Below are 17,317 nucleotides of genomic sequence, written 5' to 3' on the forward strand. Positions count from 1 at the left end.
TTTTGGCTGACATGATTGAATTGCCAAAAAGGGTTTTCTCCTCAGTGGATAATTAGTTGGCAATAATATTTCCCTCATCATTACCTGGATTTATGTAACGTTGCGTATTCCTTGTTCTTGAGAAAAAGGGATGGACAGAAAATCAGTTTAGGTTCCCGGTCACCGTCTGGATCTAAGGAACACAGCAAACTATGATTCCATGATAAATGCAGAATAATAAATCGATCACCATCTGATCATTTCTAAGATAATTCCCCAACAAGTTTCAGTGCGACCTCATCCCCGCTTCCCTATATCACCCACATCATCAAGTGTAAAAGAAAATGGAGAAAATTTGCCACTTTAACCCCACGGGAGAGAGAGAGAGAGAGAGAGAGAGAGAGAGAGAGAGAGAGAGAGGTGGGTCAGTCATCAAACTAAAACATGCATGAAATGATAGTGTTGAAGATGTGGAGGGACCTACTCGGTCTTGATCATCACACGGAATCCCTTGGATTGAGGAGTTGCAGAAGCAGCCTTGAAACGTGGGGGACTCCTTTGGATTTCTTTTTGGATTTCATCTTTCCCTTCCCCCCCTTGGAAAACAACCTTTATTTTTTCCTCCTTTTCTTTAACGTTTTTATCAAGCCACAGTATCAAAAGAAGAGAAGGACAAGGAAGGGGTAAGGAAAAAAAAAAGAATGTGATGTGCATGTGATCCAACAGCCTTTTATGTTCCCTTCTTCTCAAACCCCATGAAGAGAAAAAAACAAAACAAAAGTTAAAAAAGAAAAAGAAAAAGGAAGACAGAAATTTAGAACACATAAGAAACCCACCATTTCTATCTCTGTCTTTTTTGACATTCGGTGACCAACACTTTAATTGGTTAATCATGTTTAGGACATAACATTAAAGAAGACATTGTGTTTAGTACAAAGAGTTCGAACTCGGGTCCCACTCTTGATTTATGCATGCTAGGTCGGCCATGTTCTTGATCATCGCACCGATCAAGAAAAAGGGGGGTTGTTTTTACTAGTGGGATTGCTGGGTCCAATTCGCACATCACATCAAAAAGGGGAGATCATACAAATTGGAACATCTCTTTCTATCTTCTTCTCTTTCCTTCCTTTTTAAAGTGTAGGCAGTGTTTCGTAGAATATACGACCAATTCTTTCATGGGTATGTCACGTCCTGTCTCACGTTTATAGTATTAGGGTTTCTTTTTGACGTAGAAGTTGAATGTTGGATTGATGACTTTGGAAGGAAAGGGGAAAGAAAAGAAAAAGGAAAAGAAAAGCACAAAGAAAGGGAAAGATAATGGAGGAAAGACGTCTCTTGTTGTTCTCCCCTATCGATGAAATCTCTAAAGTTAGGTTAAAATGAGCTTTAAAATTTTCTTTTCTCCTATTCTTTTGTTGATAAGAAACTACGGTCCATGCAAATGCCTTTTTTTTAAGGATAAAGAAGCGCTTTTGAACCCATGCAAGATAGATTACGCTTAGAGGAAGCTGCTTTCTATAGTCTTTCGTCCTTTATTCGACGACTATAACTTTTGCATGGAATGAAACCCTACTTTTCCCTTTAATTTTCCTTAAAATATGCAAGACCACAACTTTGTCTAATAAATTTTTTTATCGTATGCGTACTCTTGACTTGGTCGGGGTCACCCATTCATGCCTAACTTCACGCTCTCTTATATTATGTTAAGGAAAATGCTTTCCCGACAGCATGATAGTACTGTCGGTTATTTTTTATCATAGATTCACACACCATCACCGCGTGCTTTGCATAAAGTACTCATTAATTAAAACATTGTGGGGTCAAAAATAATGACAGATCTTGTCGGTCGTCGAGCTAGTGGCTTTCTTATGTTAATCACAACCCACAAGTACCCATTTACCCGAAATGCCCTAATTGTCTATTAAACTTCTTAAACATTCCGAAATTTTCCAAAAATGTTGACAAGGTAGACATAAAACTTGGACAAGGGCAAGATCCAAATACACCCAATAAGGTTGTAGTGTCTAAAAAATTCAAGAATCAATTTTTGGCGGTTGCTTTGGACGCCCAAAGAGGAAGAGAAGAAAAAGAACTTTGGCAAGTGGGCTAACTCGACATGCACAGCTTTCTTGTGCGGAATCGGCTTATAAAGAAGTTTTAACTGCTAGATCTATAATAGCTACAGACCTTGCTTTATTGCGAGACCTAATTGACATCTCATTAAATCTGGACAATATTGTCTCTTAAATTATTCTCCTTATATTGAACATAAAGTGTGCATTTGTTAGGATAAATATGGGTGATAACAATCCTCCCTTATCATTCTTTAAGAAGCTGCTAGCCCGATAGTCCGACGGCATTGTCAATTATTTCTGATCATACGATCTCCCAATTAATGAGTGCTTTATGCAAAACACGCGGTGATGGTGTGTGGGTCTACGGTTGAGATTGTATAGTCCATGACAATCTTGTCAATAAAGCATTTTCTTCATTCTTGATGGTGGTGATTATAAAAGGAATTTAGGAACAGATAATGTGTTCCATGCGGTCCTTTGCATCCCCTTCAAACAGCTTACTATCATGAGTTATCCAAGCAGCAGTCATACTATGGTCCTAATGGATGTGCCTCATCACATTATTTAATCTTTTTAATTGGGATGTACACATGTCCTTTTGTGACAACTAATAGAAGAATATCGTTAGACGCGAAATCTCCACAGCTTCTCTCATTTATAATGTCATTTTCAGGCAATCTTTCTAGTACGTGTGAAATATGAAAAAAAAAAAAAACATAAGACGCTCGTTTTGAAAAACCGTTTTACAAATTTAGAGTGTGAATGGATTGCATTTTATCCAGCACTACCAAAATGCCCGAATGTTGCATGGGTCTAAGACTATATTTATCACATTATTCTCAATGTTGGTGTCGTCGTAAATTTTTTCGCAAGAGGAATGGAATAATATATGCAGAACATTTTTACAAAATAAATATTCACGTTCATTAAATTATTTGCTAGATGGATTTTATTTTAAAGTGGTTCTGCCCCTATCGTGGAGGCTTATCATCTTTGTGTCATTGACTTGGTAGTGATCTCGTAGTTTGGACCGAGTTTGGCAGCGATATTGGAGTGGCAGTGAATGGGATGGACATAGACCAATGTGGAATTGGGGAGAAGACAAGAAGGGGGAAAGGGAAAAAGAAAGGAAAAAAAAAAAGGAACCATAGATTTGGACCCTTCAAATTTTGTACAAACTTTTGATGAATTTATCAATATTTTCTGAAGATTGAGAGGGTCTTAATTCCAACATTTGTACAATCTCTATTGACCATAAATAATAGAGATAATTATACAAATAATCTCTCAACTTTGACTCAATGTGCAATGTCGTCCTTAAATCCTTGAACTTCTAATTTGTTTAATGTATAATTTCATCCTGAATGTTTTATGTATTCAATGAAGTCTCTAACCTTTTGGTACTTATTCAATGTAGACCTTGAAATTGAATTAATGAAAAAAAACCATTGAATATTCTCGTATAGTCTATGGACTAAATTAAACATGTACCAAAAGTTCGGGGGCCACATTGAACAAATTAAAAATTCAAGAATAACATTATACTTTGGACTAAAGTTCAAGAACCGCATTAAATAAATAAAAAGTTTAGGAACAATCGTGCACATTAGATCAAAATTCAGGGACTATTTATGTCATGCCGTAAGAAGACTCTATTTCAAGACATATGTACATAGGGGAAGGATGGTTTTTAATCTATGAACAGTATCATATTTTGATATCTAAGACCATCCCTTTAGTAATCTCCGACATGGTAAAGGCGGTGGCTTTATGCGAGGTGACATAAAATGCCAATCTCATCGTCCACGCCAAAGGACAAACCTTGTTGAGAAAACCTTCCCTCAGAATATTTTCATTTGACAAAACTATGGTCTTCTGTAAAAAATCTGTTTAATACAAATAATATTTGTATTGCAGAAATGAGCAAGTGAACTAAAGCTTATATTATTCCAAATCTGGCGTTCAAACTCAAAGTGGAGTTGTTACGTATTTGCTTATGAGATATTAAAGTCTTGTATTCAGATGAAGGACGATACTGTCTCATAAGGCTTGATCTTTAGAAGATTTATGTGACACATCAGCAATGACTTTATTGGAGCTCGGAGTCATTGTTCTATTATGTTCAGATTAAAAGAGTCTACTTCATAAGATTGCTTCCGAATTATGCTCAGATTCTACAATATCTTTTCTTACATATTCTGAAGACCCATGTTTGGTAGGTTTTCGATTTGACTATTTTATTTATGGAAGTCTATAATATTTGATTGATAGGATTATTTTCCAATCATATCGGGAGCATATCTTCGATTGGATATTACCTTCCAAGAATAAGTTTTGCTGAAGATTTGAATTAACTCTACTTATGAAAACTAAGGAATTAGTTGCAAGGGTGACTGAAGCTAAAGAGTTCGGAATCTACTCCAGCGGCTACTATATCTTCCTAGATACGGTCTCGTTCAATCATGATTGATGGCGTCCAATCAATGATTAAAGAGCGATCTTTTGAAGACGTGTCCAACGGCTAGTTTGGGGGTAAAAGGAGTATAAAAGGAAGATCCATGGTGACCAGCCGAGGGAGATCAGAACTTACAATTCTCAAGTGGTTGAGTTGTTTATATTTAGATACTTATTCTCGATAGCTATAAGTTTTATCTTTGAGAGGTTCCGTAAGAGTGATTGAGAGTGATATCTCTTGTAACCTCCATTGAATCATCTAGTGGAATCTAGCCAATCGGATTTCGGTGTGGGAGAGTGGACGTAGGCTTGCTAAACCGAACCACTATAAATATTGCATGCAATTCTCTCTACTCTAAACTTTCATTACTGTCTCTAGATCTTTGCGGGTGATATTTTGAACTGACTTATAAACTATCTCGGTTTATGTTTTGAACTTGTTTAAATTCCGCATTAAGTTTCAAAACTGTTCGTAATCACCTATTCACCCCATTCTAGATGATTTTGCTAGATACAACAATTGGTATCAGAGCAGGTTGCTCATTATTTTGAAGTGTTTTACTCCTGAATTAACGATCTACTATATCTAGCAACAATTTCTCAGAAACAGGTGCTGCACACTACGGCAACAAATCACCGTACTTTGATGGAAATGATTACAATATGTGGTGCAACAAAATGAAGTGATTCTTCAAGGCATCGGATGATCTAATGTGGGATGTCATTGTTAATGGAGTAGTTCCTACGTCACAGCAACTCCTTCAACAGGAAATGAAACAAATAACAACATTAATGCCACTGCAACTTTGTTAGACATTGAAAAGGCAAAAAGCCAAGGACTTGCTTCCAAAGCAATTCACACACTCTTCTATGTGCTATCCACTCCTTTATACAATCGTGTTACGGAGGAAGAATCGGCAAAAGCTATATGGGACAGACTTCATGTCACGTTTCAAGGAACTAATAGAGTGAAAGAAACAAATCTTAGCATTTTGCTAAGTGACTATGAAGCTTTCAAAATGAAGCCTGATGAGTCAATAACGGATATGATTGACTGATTTCAAATCCTAGCAAATGGCCTTGCAAGATAAGGTGCTCCCGTAGCAGAACCAATGCAAGTTAGAAAAAGCCTTCGAAGACCGACAGACGACTAGAATTACATTAAGACATCCATATGATATCAAGACTCAAGAATCATCCAAGAATAGGAACAAAATGAGTATTCAGAAACAAGCTGAATAACAAAGGGAAAGTCATCATAAACAAAGCAAAATTAGTAGCAAAAAGCTATTCCCAAGAAGAAGGAATAGACTACGATGAAACCTATGCACCGGTTGCCTGGTTAGAAGCCATAAGGCTACGTTTTGCTTATGTTTGTTACAATGATTTTAAACTTTTTCAGATAGACGTAAAAAGGGCGTCTCTAAATGCAATTATTAAAGAATAAGTTTATGTTGAACTACCCCCCAACTTCGAAGAACCTAGAGGAAAAGATCTCGTTTATACATTGAAGAAGGTCTTATACAGATTAAAGCAAGCACTGCATGCATGATACTATAGGTTAACTAGCTTTCTATCTAAACAAAAGTTTATTAAAGGTAATGTTGATACTACTCTCTTCATTCAAAAGTACGGTAAGGATATTCTTCTTGTTCAGATTTACGTTGATGATATTATTTTTGGTTCCTCTAACGAATGTCTATGCAAGAATTTTTCAAAAGTAATTCGGGACAAATTCGAGATGAGCATGATGGGAGAACTAAGATTCTTCATTGGACTTAAGATATATCAGACAAAGAAAAGAATATTTATTCATCGGGAGAAATATGCACCGGAAATCGTCAAAAAGTTTGGTTTGAAAAATTGCAAAAGGACAGAGACTCCCATATCACATTCTTCCAAACTTGACAAAGATGAACAGAGAAAAGTAGTTGACCCAAAGCTTTATTGCAGTATGATCGGCTCACTTCTATATCTCACAGCTTCGAGATCCGACATACTATACAGTGTATGCTTCTATACAAGATTCCAATCAAACCCAAGAGAATCGCATCTCTCGGCCATTAAAAGAATCACCGAGCACAGAGGGACATATCCTAAATATGATTTATGGTATTCTAAGGAGTCAGATTTCATTCTGAAAGCATATTCAGATGTAGATCTGGCTGGATGTAAGATTGATAGGAAAAATACATTTGAATTTTGTTAGCTTATAGGAAATATGCTGATTTCTTGGTACTCCAAAAAGCAAAACACAGTTGCACTCTCTACAACAGAAGCAGAATATGTATCTCTAGAAAGTTGTTATGCTCGGATTCTATGGCTAAAGCAATAATTGAGAAATTATGGAGTTGAAGATACTAATGTGAAGATCAAATGTGACCACAAGCGTGGTAAATCTAACCAAGAATCTCATTCTTCATCCAAGGGCGAAGCACATTGAGATCAAACACTATTTTATTCATGATCATGTTCGGAATGGAGATGTTCACATTCAATATGTTGAAAAGAAGAATTAACTCACAGGTATATTCACTAAACCTCTTGATAAAGAGACTTTCAATTTTATTCGAAACGAATTAGCTATTACTAATAATTTATCTTGAACTGTACTAAGAACGGGTTCTCTACTAAAGTTCAGAAGCACAATGTGCAGTATATTTGTTTAGAAGCAAAGTCCGGAAGCACAATTCGTAGAACATTTATTAAGAAATTGAGGTCAGTTGTTTCATTATTGTCTATATTTTGAAGAATTTAAGGTAAGTTCTCTTATAATGTTGTCATATATTGTTGATTGATACTATATATATTATCCTAAGTTGAATTTTTTTATTTTTATTCGAAATTGATTTTATTTTCAAAAATAGCCTTTTTACGGTTTCCTTTTACATTTCAAATTTTTGAAGACATGCAAACCATCACCTCCTTTATTTTTGAGAGAACACTATTTCTTCTTCGTTGCTCTCTCAAAGTTTTAAACTTTCTCATCTGTGGCTCCGAAGTCATCTTCTTGTGTGAAGAAAGTTGCTGAGGAAAGTGAAAGGCGACGAAGAAAATCGCCCGGATTGACGAAGAGTGCAAGATCTCATGATTCTACTCCAATTGATATTTCAAGGTCAGAATGTGAAGATGCTAGAGATGTTACTCGGAAGAAGTCGGGTTTGTCTAAGACCGAGTTTGATGAAAGGGTAGCACCGGCTATTAATATCAAACCCCTATATGATTCCCTCAAGTTTAATGGGTCCGGAGATGACATGATTAAGACACTCTTGGACATTCATAAGTTTGCTACCGAAAAGGATTTTCTTGCGATTCTAGAATTGCCTATACAAATTGTGACACCTTTTGCTACGAATGTTCCTGAAAGTATGTCTCGAAAGGGAAAAGAAAAAGTTGTGTCTCTAGTGTACCAAAACCAAAGAAGACCTTGATAAAAGGTATTATCATAGAGGAATATGTGGAAGAGGAAAGTGATTTCGAGGCAAAGGGAAGGTTTGATGACGACGACGATGTGGTGGTAAAACACTTTAAGAGGAAAAGAGGATTTGTCATGGACAAGAGTTTTAAAAACAAGCATTTTCTCATTAAGAAACATGTTGATAGATACGAGGTTTTAAAGGAAAGTGGTCTTATGCCCCCCACAAGGTATTTGACATGACATACTTTGATAGTATGGGTATTCCTATATGAAAACATCTCGAGCAGATGTAGTTAAGGGATTTTGCAACAGCCGGAAGTTCTATCTTTCCCGATATGGTAGCTTACTTCTACTCAACCTTGGCCTTCCATTATTTTAACTCTTTGTCTTCTTGCATTGGAGATGATAGATATCATTTGAGTATCTCTGAAGTTGCCAAGTGGATGGATGTTGAAGCAAGCGATTTTGTGCCCAATGATATACAACCTAAAGCTGCTTATAGTTTCTTGATTGGAAAAGAAAATTATTCTAGAGACTCAAAGGCTTACATTGCTTACAGTGACTTCCTATTGAAGCACATTGTAATGCATAAGATTGTAATCGAATGTACGAGACCAAAGGCTTCATCAAAGACAGATATATTGAAGTATGAAGCTAAGTTGATGTGGGGTCTACTGACTAGGTATGAATTTTCTCTAGCTCATATTGTTCTCTTGCATATGTATAGAACTGTACATAAATCGAACGGACAGTTACCTTATGCGGGGTTAGTCTCTCAAATCCTAAATCATCACAAAGTTGTTATTCCAAATGACTTGGCTCAAAATCAGAGTGAAAGCATGGTTGCGGGAGAAACCATGATACAGAAAATGAGATTCAGACTAACTGATAGAGGATGGTTGAACAAGAATAGGGAAATTGTTCGGATTGAATTAGAGGAGAAAAATACAGAGGCAGAAAGATCTACCAAGAGAAGGAAGACTGTTGCGAGGAAAGGTAATGAGATTGTTGAAACTTTTGAGGAAGAGGATCTAGAGGAAGAATTACAAAAGTCGGAAGATTCTAATACCCAAAGCACTCCATCAATCTCATCTGTTGAAATCTCTAGTATTCATGCTGATGATGATGACCTTAATGATAAGGGAGAAACAGTTGTTATTGGAGATGCTAGAAGTTCACAAGAGCGGGATGTTCCTAAGGACAACAAAGTGGATCTTCATAAGACTCATTATGGTGAGAGAAGTAAGGATCTTGCAGATAGAGAGAAATCTGCAGAGAGAAGAGAAGATGAGTTCCATCGTCGACAGCACGATGAATTATGGGATGCTTAGAGGAATAAACTTGAGCATACAATAACTTTTGATGAACCTATCCCAAGTTCAAAAGTTTCTGAAGATGATATGAAAGTTGATAATGTAGATGAGTTTCTGACTATTGGTATGAAAATTGTTGCTGTGATTCCTGTTCAATCAATATAGATTCAAGAAGAAAAGAAAGATGAATCTGAAGCCTCAACTATTGTTCGGAGGCAGAGTGAATCCGTTGCTCGGATGGAGCAAACTGGCGATCAAAGGAAGCAACCCATTGAAGATGAAGCAAAAATTCGGGGAGAGCAACCTTTGTTGAAGGAATTTGTTGCTGATGTTGGAGAAGAATTTCCAAAGAAAAAAGAATATGTTGTAGCTGAACCTGGAAAGGAGTCTTCGGATGTAACCCCCGCTCAAATTCAGGGGGAGGTCAATCTACAACGTGTTTTGGACTTTTTGGCAAAGGCAAGGCATCGGTAGTTGATAAAAATACAGCCATAACTCCGGCACAAAAATTCACACCGGCGAAACACTTGGATGCTTTTATCGGAGAACTATTGGACACGAAATCTAGTCAGAGTGTTGTTCGGAAGGACATGGAGAAACTCCGGATGGAAGTACTACGGAGGATGGATGCAATTGAGGAAACAGTTGAAAAGAAGTTGAATCACTTTCGGAAGATGCTCGATCAATATTGCCGCATGTTCTGGCCTGAGATGTCAAGTTTGGGAACTTATATGCCGATACGATATGAGAGAATCTCTTGTGAGTTTTCCTAGTTGGAGGTTTTCCGGGATATAGCCATTGTTATCGTTGGTTCATTTGGAGGAAATCAAGTCCAGCCTGAAGAAGATGCACAAGAGGGTGACAAAGAGCCGGTTGATGTCCATTCTTCTTCAATAAAACCACCTTTACCATTGTCTACTTGAACATGTTTTTTTAAAAAAAACCTGTGTTTGATTTTTTTTTGTTTTATCTCAAACCTTTTTGGACTGTATTGACTAACTCTATCAAGTCCTTACTATGGGATGATAATTCTGCTCAAATAAAGTTTAGTTTGTGTGCTATCCTGTTCCCTATCTTTGTTCTTGATGACAAAAAGTGTGAGAAGTAGTATCTTCATCATTTTTTTTTTGCGTAAGCGCAAGTTCGAAAAGGATTCACTTGAGGAATTATCATTGTTACTCGCAAATTGATATTTAAGCAACATTGCACGGTGACATCATTTACTATCTTATATTGTTTATATGCATAATTCAGATGCATATCCTTTTCGAAAAGATTCACTTAGACTAAAATTTACACCTTTGTGAATTATTTTCTGTGTGTTTATCCATATATATCTCTTCTACAAAATCACAAATCTTTCTATTGAGGAAGTTTTGTCATTATAAAAAAAGGGGGAAATTGTTGAGAAGACCTTCCTTCTAAATATTTTGATTCTGACAATACTATCCTCTTACGTAAAGAATTTGTTTAATGCTAATAATATTTATATTGCAGAAATGAGCAAGTGAACTAAAGCCTGTATTGTTTCAAATTTGGCGTTCGGACTCAAAGTGGAGTTATCACGTATTTGCTTCTGAGATATTAAAGTCTTGTATTCAAATGGAGGATGATACTGGCCCCGAAGGATTGATCTTTAGAAGATTTATTGATACGTCGGCAAGGACTTTATTGGAGCTCGGAATCATTGTTCTATTTTATTCAAATTCAAATAGTCTCTACTTTAGAAGGCTGCTTCTGAATTATGTTCGGATTCTACAATATCTTTCTTACTGATTCTAAAGACCCACATTTGGTAGGTTTCTAGTTTGACTGTTTTATTTATAGAAGTCTGTAATCTTTGATTGATGGGAATATTTTCCAATCGGATTAGGAGAATATCTTCGATTGGACATTAATTTCCAGGAATAAGTTTTTCTGAAGATTTTAATTAACTTTACTTATGGAAACTAAGGATTTAGTTGTATGGACGGCTGAATCTGAAGAGTTCATACTCTACTCCAATGGCTACTATATCTTCCCGGATACAATCTTGTTCAATCACGATTGATGGTGTCCAATCAATGATTGAAGAACGATCATTTGAAGACCTGTCCAATGGTTAGTTTGGGGGTAAAAGGAGTATAAAAGGAAGATCCATGGTGACCAACCGAGAGTGATTAGAACTTACAATTCCGAAGTGCTCGAGTTGTTCAGATTCACATACTTGTTCTTGAGAGCTATAAGTTTAATCTTTGAGAGATTCTGTAAGAGTGATTGAGAGTGATATCTCTTGTAACCTCCATTGAATCATCTAGTGGAATCCAATCAATTGGCTATTAGTGTGGGAAAGGGGACGTAGGCTTGCTAAGCCAAACCACCATAAATACTGCGTGCAATTCTCTCTACTATAAACTTTCATTATTGTCTCTAGATCTCTGCACGTGATATTTTGAACTGATTTCTAAACTGTCTTAGTTTGTGTTTTGAATTTGTTTAAATTCTGCATTAAGTTTCAAAACTGTTCGGAATCACCTATTCACCCCCTATAGGTGATTTTGCTAAATACAACAAACCTAACATCCTAACATACATTCCTAAGCCCTCGTGACACAAGCAACGACCTAATTGCTGCACAGAGAATAATTTGAAACCTCTTTGACCGAACCCACAAGTTCACATTCAATTGCACACTAGCTAGCTAGAACATAGATTTAGATAGATGGAGTAAAAAGAGACAGAAAGAGAGGGAGGGAGGGTTTTGTGTTCTTTTTGAGCTGTTTCTTGTGCACATGCATTTGGAACACAGTCTCCTTCTAAGACAACCCTTTTCTTTTGAACAATTTTCTGTCTTTTAAATGGCATGAAGATGTTGGGTGGTGGTGTTGTGTTCCTCGCCGTGCAGTGATAAGGACAAAAGGGAGTGCGAGAACAGACAGAGAGAAGAAAGAAACCTTTGTAGCTTGTCCTTTTGGAACTAAGAGCCTTTGATTCTTCCATACTTTAGAGGGGAGGATTTAAATAATCACAGGGAGAGAGAGAGAGAGAGAGAGAGAGAGAGAGAGAGAGAGGGAGAAGGATATCCATCATCAACCCTTTTCTTTTACTTACTAAGAAGAAAACGTTGGCGTATATTCTTATCTGTATTCGCTCTGTGTTTTAAGCTGTCTCTCCTCGGAATTCTCGCGTAGGGAGATGCATGTGCATCTTTTTTTTAAATAGTGTTTTTTTGCCAGTTTACTGGTTTTTAGTGGGATGAAAATTGGAAAGGGTCATGTGAGGGGAGGGGGTGTGTGTGGGTGGGGTTTGCTTTTCACTAGGTTTTAGAAACTAGAATAGAATCTTCGTGCCTAGAGAGAGAGAGAGAGAGAGAGAGGGGTTTTTGTGAATGCCTTTTGGAGTTATTTTACTTGGGGGGTGATTGTGGTGGGCTCGGTAAGGATCTGTGTGAAGTTGCTGACAACTTGTAAGAGGCGAGGGAGAGAGAGACATGGTCCACAATAGTACTCCACAAGTATGGAAATCTAGAAAAAGAAAGGCTTGACCCCCCTCTCTCACTCTCTGCAATTGATATTTTAGGCAGATTTTAGTATTACATTCTCAATGAAGCAAAAAGGTTTGAGAGGAGATTTTCTGCCTTTCATGAGAAGATTAATAACTTTTCGTGCATAATCATTCAAAACCTATATATTTGCAATTACTACACTCAATACTTATTGTGGACATCTAAATTTTGATGACCGATTTAAGCATTCATTGCATAGAAAAATTAGGGATCGATCCCGACCCTTGAACGAAAATATTAATTGGATTGTATGGGCTTGTTTTATTTCATATCGCATGCATTTTAGTTCCATAATTTAAAATTGCTTATTTAGAACCACTTAGTAAATAGGAAATGACCTACTTTAGATTATACTTTAATCTAAATTATTTCCTACTTTAAATTAGGTATTTTCTATTAAAGATTTAAAAGAAAATCACAAAAAAATATATGCATATTTCATATAGAAATGTCGATCATTGCCACGTCAGCACCGTTGCCACGTCATCATTTCCATATCAACATATCAATGTCATTTAGTTATTGTATTTTTAGGCTTATATAAATTACATTGCGGGTCATATAAGAATTAGGTAACATATAAAATACATCTGTATAATTCATGTCACATGTCATTAGTTAGATTAGCATCACTAGACATAATAAAAAATTAAACTGCATCTCATACATTACATATTGTTTAATCTTTTGTTAAACAAGAAAAACCCCAAAAGAAATATTCAACATTGCATTTAGAATTTATGCATAGGGCATGCATTTTTAAATTGACATCTTGCAGATATTGGGAAATTAATCATAGTAAAGTTATGATTTGCTTAATGCATTGAAGTTTTCCCTATATCTAGTAATGTATTTATTGCTTTGTTATTAAGTGGTACATTATCTGATTACGCTGCTGCATGATCACCTATCGCATTAGGCTTAAAATTGACCAAGACTACTTGCTAAATATGTTTGAAAAATAAAGGGAAAAGGTATCAAAAGGGCGTTAGTCGGTGCTAATCGTCCTACGTGATGTATTCACGCTGACGGTGACAACTTCTTAAAATTTTTATGATTTTTTTCTTTTGTTTTTTTGCCGGTGGCCGGAGAAGGCTAGGTAAGGTCGCCCATGCCCAATCTAGCGAGGCGAGGGCCGGCCTTGCACGGACGAGGTTGCCCTTATTGGCATCGGCCTCGCTTTGGTGAGGGTCGCCCTCACCCGATCTAGTGTAGGCCGCCCTTGCTTAATGCCGGGTGAGGGTTGCTAATACTTGGCCAAAAAAAAAAAACAAGTAAAGAAAAGAAAAAAGGAAAAAAAATATTATAAAATTTCAAAAAAAATATTAAATTATTATTAAAAATGTCCACATTAGTGGCACTCGTGCCACATGGGAAAGTTGATGTTTATGTTAGCAATTCCCGTCTAAAACGGGTCGGATAGTCCCAATTGGCAAAACGTAAAAAAATGTTTAGAAATCAATTGGCCTAATTGCAAGGTTTGACTGAATTGGTACAACTGTAATATGTTTGCAACTTTTTTGGTAACTTTCTCGCAAATAAGGAGTCTAGGAAGATTTTAATGAGAATCTTTTGCTCTGATAGCAATTGAAATTTTGTGAGACTGTTATTGACTATTTTAAAAGTTCAAAGTTGATGGACGAAGATATGATTTGACATTTAGGCATTGTAACTGGGCCCTTTGAAATGTAAATGAGAAACACTGAGCAGTCATGTACTTCACTTTCAGATTTGAATAAAATTTGATGGCACCAATCAGATGGAGATAGATTTTTTTTCTTTTTTTCTTTTTGGAAATGCAGCTAGATTAGACAAACCAAATGAGAACCTTTTTCTTTCCTTGTTACAATTACCAAGTGGATGTTTTGGAACTTCTGCCTTATTAATTCACAAATTCAAACAATTTTTTTTAAAATTTTTCCTGGCAAAATGAAGAAGTGTCCTCGGGGGGGCATCTGCACTGATGTTTTGAGGGAGAGAACATGGAAGATATTCCCAAATTTGCATGAGAAGATGTAACATGAACAGAAGGTTTTATGATTAAAAATTAAAATAAAACTCAGACATATGGTTCTCTCAGAGGAAAAGAACAAAATAAGAATCACGAGAATGGCAAACAAGGGCGATGAACAATAAACAGGACTGTCCCCTTGTCAGCCGCTGCACATTTGCGCAGAGCACAGGAGGGTAAGAAGGTGTGAACAAGAACAAAGGGAAGTAGAAGTTCAGAAGGTTTTACATGAAGAATCACATATAAAAAAGGGCACAGTTTCAGTATACCTTTTATTTTTATTTTACTAATCATATTTCTAACAAATGTGATAATGATACCATTTGTCTTATACTTATACCATTTTTTGGTAGCTATGTTCAATCTATCTATTAATATGCTTTACGCGCAATTCCGGCGGACATTAATAATAAGCTTTTTGAAAGAATATTATTTCATATTCGAGAGAAGAAAAACATTACTTTCAAGAGCAGAGTTCCGATGCTAGCACTAGAAAAGATTATTCACCAGCAAAAGCCCTCTTTCTATTTTCTCTTTACGAAAAAGTTTTTGCAAAATTGGAAGAAAACTAGGTCTATTTCCAAAGTCCCCAAATTTGATCAATCATGGTAAATAATACCATGCTTTTGGGAAGTCGAGATGTGTTGGCTTCTTGGATAAGATTCTGAAAAGCTTCTAATGGAAGATCCAAAACATGTAGACAATATTCATATCTAGTTTGAGACAATCGATGAAAATGATGAGTGAGAAATTATATGGTGTGGGGGGGAGGAGGGAATGGGGCGCCTCAAAACTTTTTACCCTACAAAATAATGAGCATCATAGACATGATCATAATAATCAGATGAGTATATTATGTGAAATAATTAGTCATCATTTTCCCCATTGTTTCACTTTCGGGGCCTTTGTCTTCCGTCCCTACCCCTCCCGCTCTTGTCACTTAGTAATCACCAATGAATCTTTGTGTTTTTCTCTTCACTTTTTATAGGATCCCTCGCATAACCACTCATTCCAACGAGAGTCTCGAACGTTATCATGTTCCATTTATGGAACTTTTAGAAGAAGTGAGGAATAACTGGCCTACCCTTTTGATTATCCTTTGCTCTTTTTCATGACTTAGTCCATAGGCAAAGCACAGTTTAGTCATGAAAAGAGGTCATCATTTTAATGTTAAAAGGCATTGAAAAAAAAAACAAACATGCCTCTCCTTGAAATAAGGGTGGGGAGGGAAAAGGGAAAGGAGGCCATAGGCCATAGGGTAGATATCAAGAGAACTTCACACAAACCCTATTTTCTTGGGGCAGTAGAAAGCAAAGTTCACATACGCATTAGAAAAGCTGTGACGGTTTTTCAGATGTTGGGAAACTTTCGGGCCCAATAATTCAGCCACCTGATACAGATCTCAAAGAAGTCTACAGATTGTGTAACCCACCATTTCACAACAAAAGGAGATAAAAAGATTGCAACCCACCAAAATATTGTGAGGAAAAACAGCAGAATAAACCCTAGAAAGAGGAAAAGAGAAAGAAACAGAAGCTAGAGAGATGAGGTAGCTGTTGTAAGTTAGCGAGTAAAGCTAGTGGTGGCCAGAGAGCATGTGTTGCGGACACATGATGATATTGAAGTTTGGAATATCGTCTGGAAAGAGGGAGAGAGAGAGAGAGAGAGAGAGAGAGAGAGAGAGAGAGAGAGAGGAGAAATAGAAGGAGAAGAAGAAGAAGAAGAGAAGAAGTGTCGTGACACAGGAACAGGCTTTAAATCCCATCACGTAGTTCGATGTATCCTTTACCTTGTTATTTCAGACTGTTTGATCTAGTGAGCGTGGTTGCGTTTCGTAGTAGAAAATGATGAGATTCGAGAGAAAGAGAGAGAGAGAGAGAGAGAGAGAGAGAGAGATGGTTGTAAGTATTAAAAGAACAAAGGCTAAGCTACAAATTCTGCAGAAAAGGACACACAGACACACACACTGTGGTTTGGCGTGAAGTGAAGCTTCGTCCTACTTCTTTCCACCACTTAAATAGGTTAATCGGTATCAGATTCCCAGGTGAGAGTAGCTCACATGGCGTGACGAGATTGCCCTTTTGAGCTCCTTTCCAATCTGTCTTCACTCCCAGGAAGTGGCTATGGAAGAAAGGACCCATCCACAACCGTAGGTCACCGGTGACAATAGGAACGTAATCTGAAATCAGAGTTTGAGATCACTCACGAAACTGGTAACACAATTTAGCATGTGGAACATATGAAAATCCTGGAGTTCCGACCAACCATATCATCCAGATCATTGGTAATGATCGGATCATGTTTGGCTTAATGGGTATATATGAACCGGAACAATTCGGTCACTTTTATATATGATTAAGTTAGGCAACAGATAGAACACTTTCATCGAACACTTTTAGATCTTACTTGGAATAAACGGCCTTTTTTTTTTGCATTTCCCCCATATAATTAACAAACGGCCAAAGTTATTGATACAACTTGAATTCACTACCCAAGAAAATACTAGTGAATCTTAAATTAACA

This window comes from Rhodamnia argentea, chromosome 2 (genome assembly GCF_020921035.1).
Source record: "Rhodamnia argentea isolate NSW1041297 chromosome 2, ASM2092103v1, whole genome shotgun sequence".
Classification (NCBI taxonomy): domain Eukaryota; kingdom Viridiplantae; phylum Streptophyta; class Magnoliopsida; order Myrtales; family Myrtaceae; genus Rhodamnia; species Rhodamnia argentea.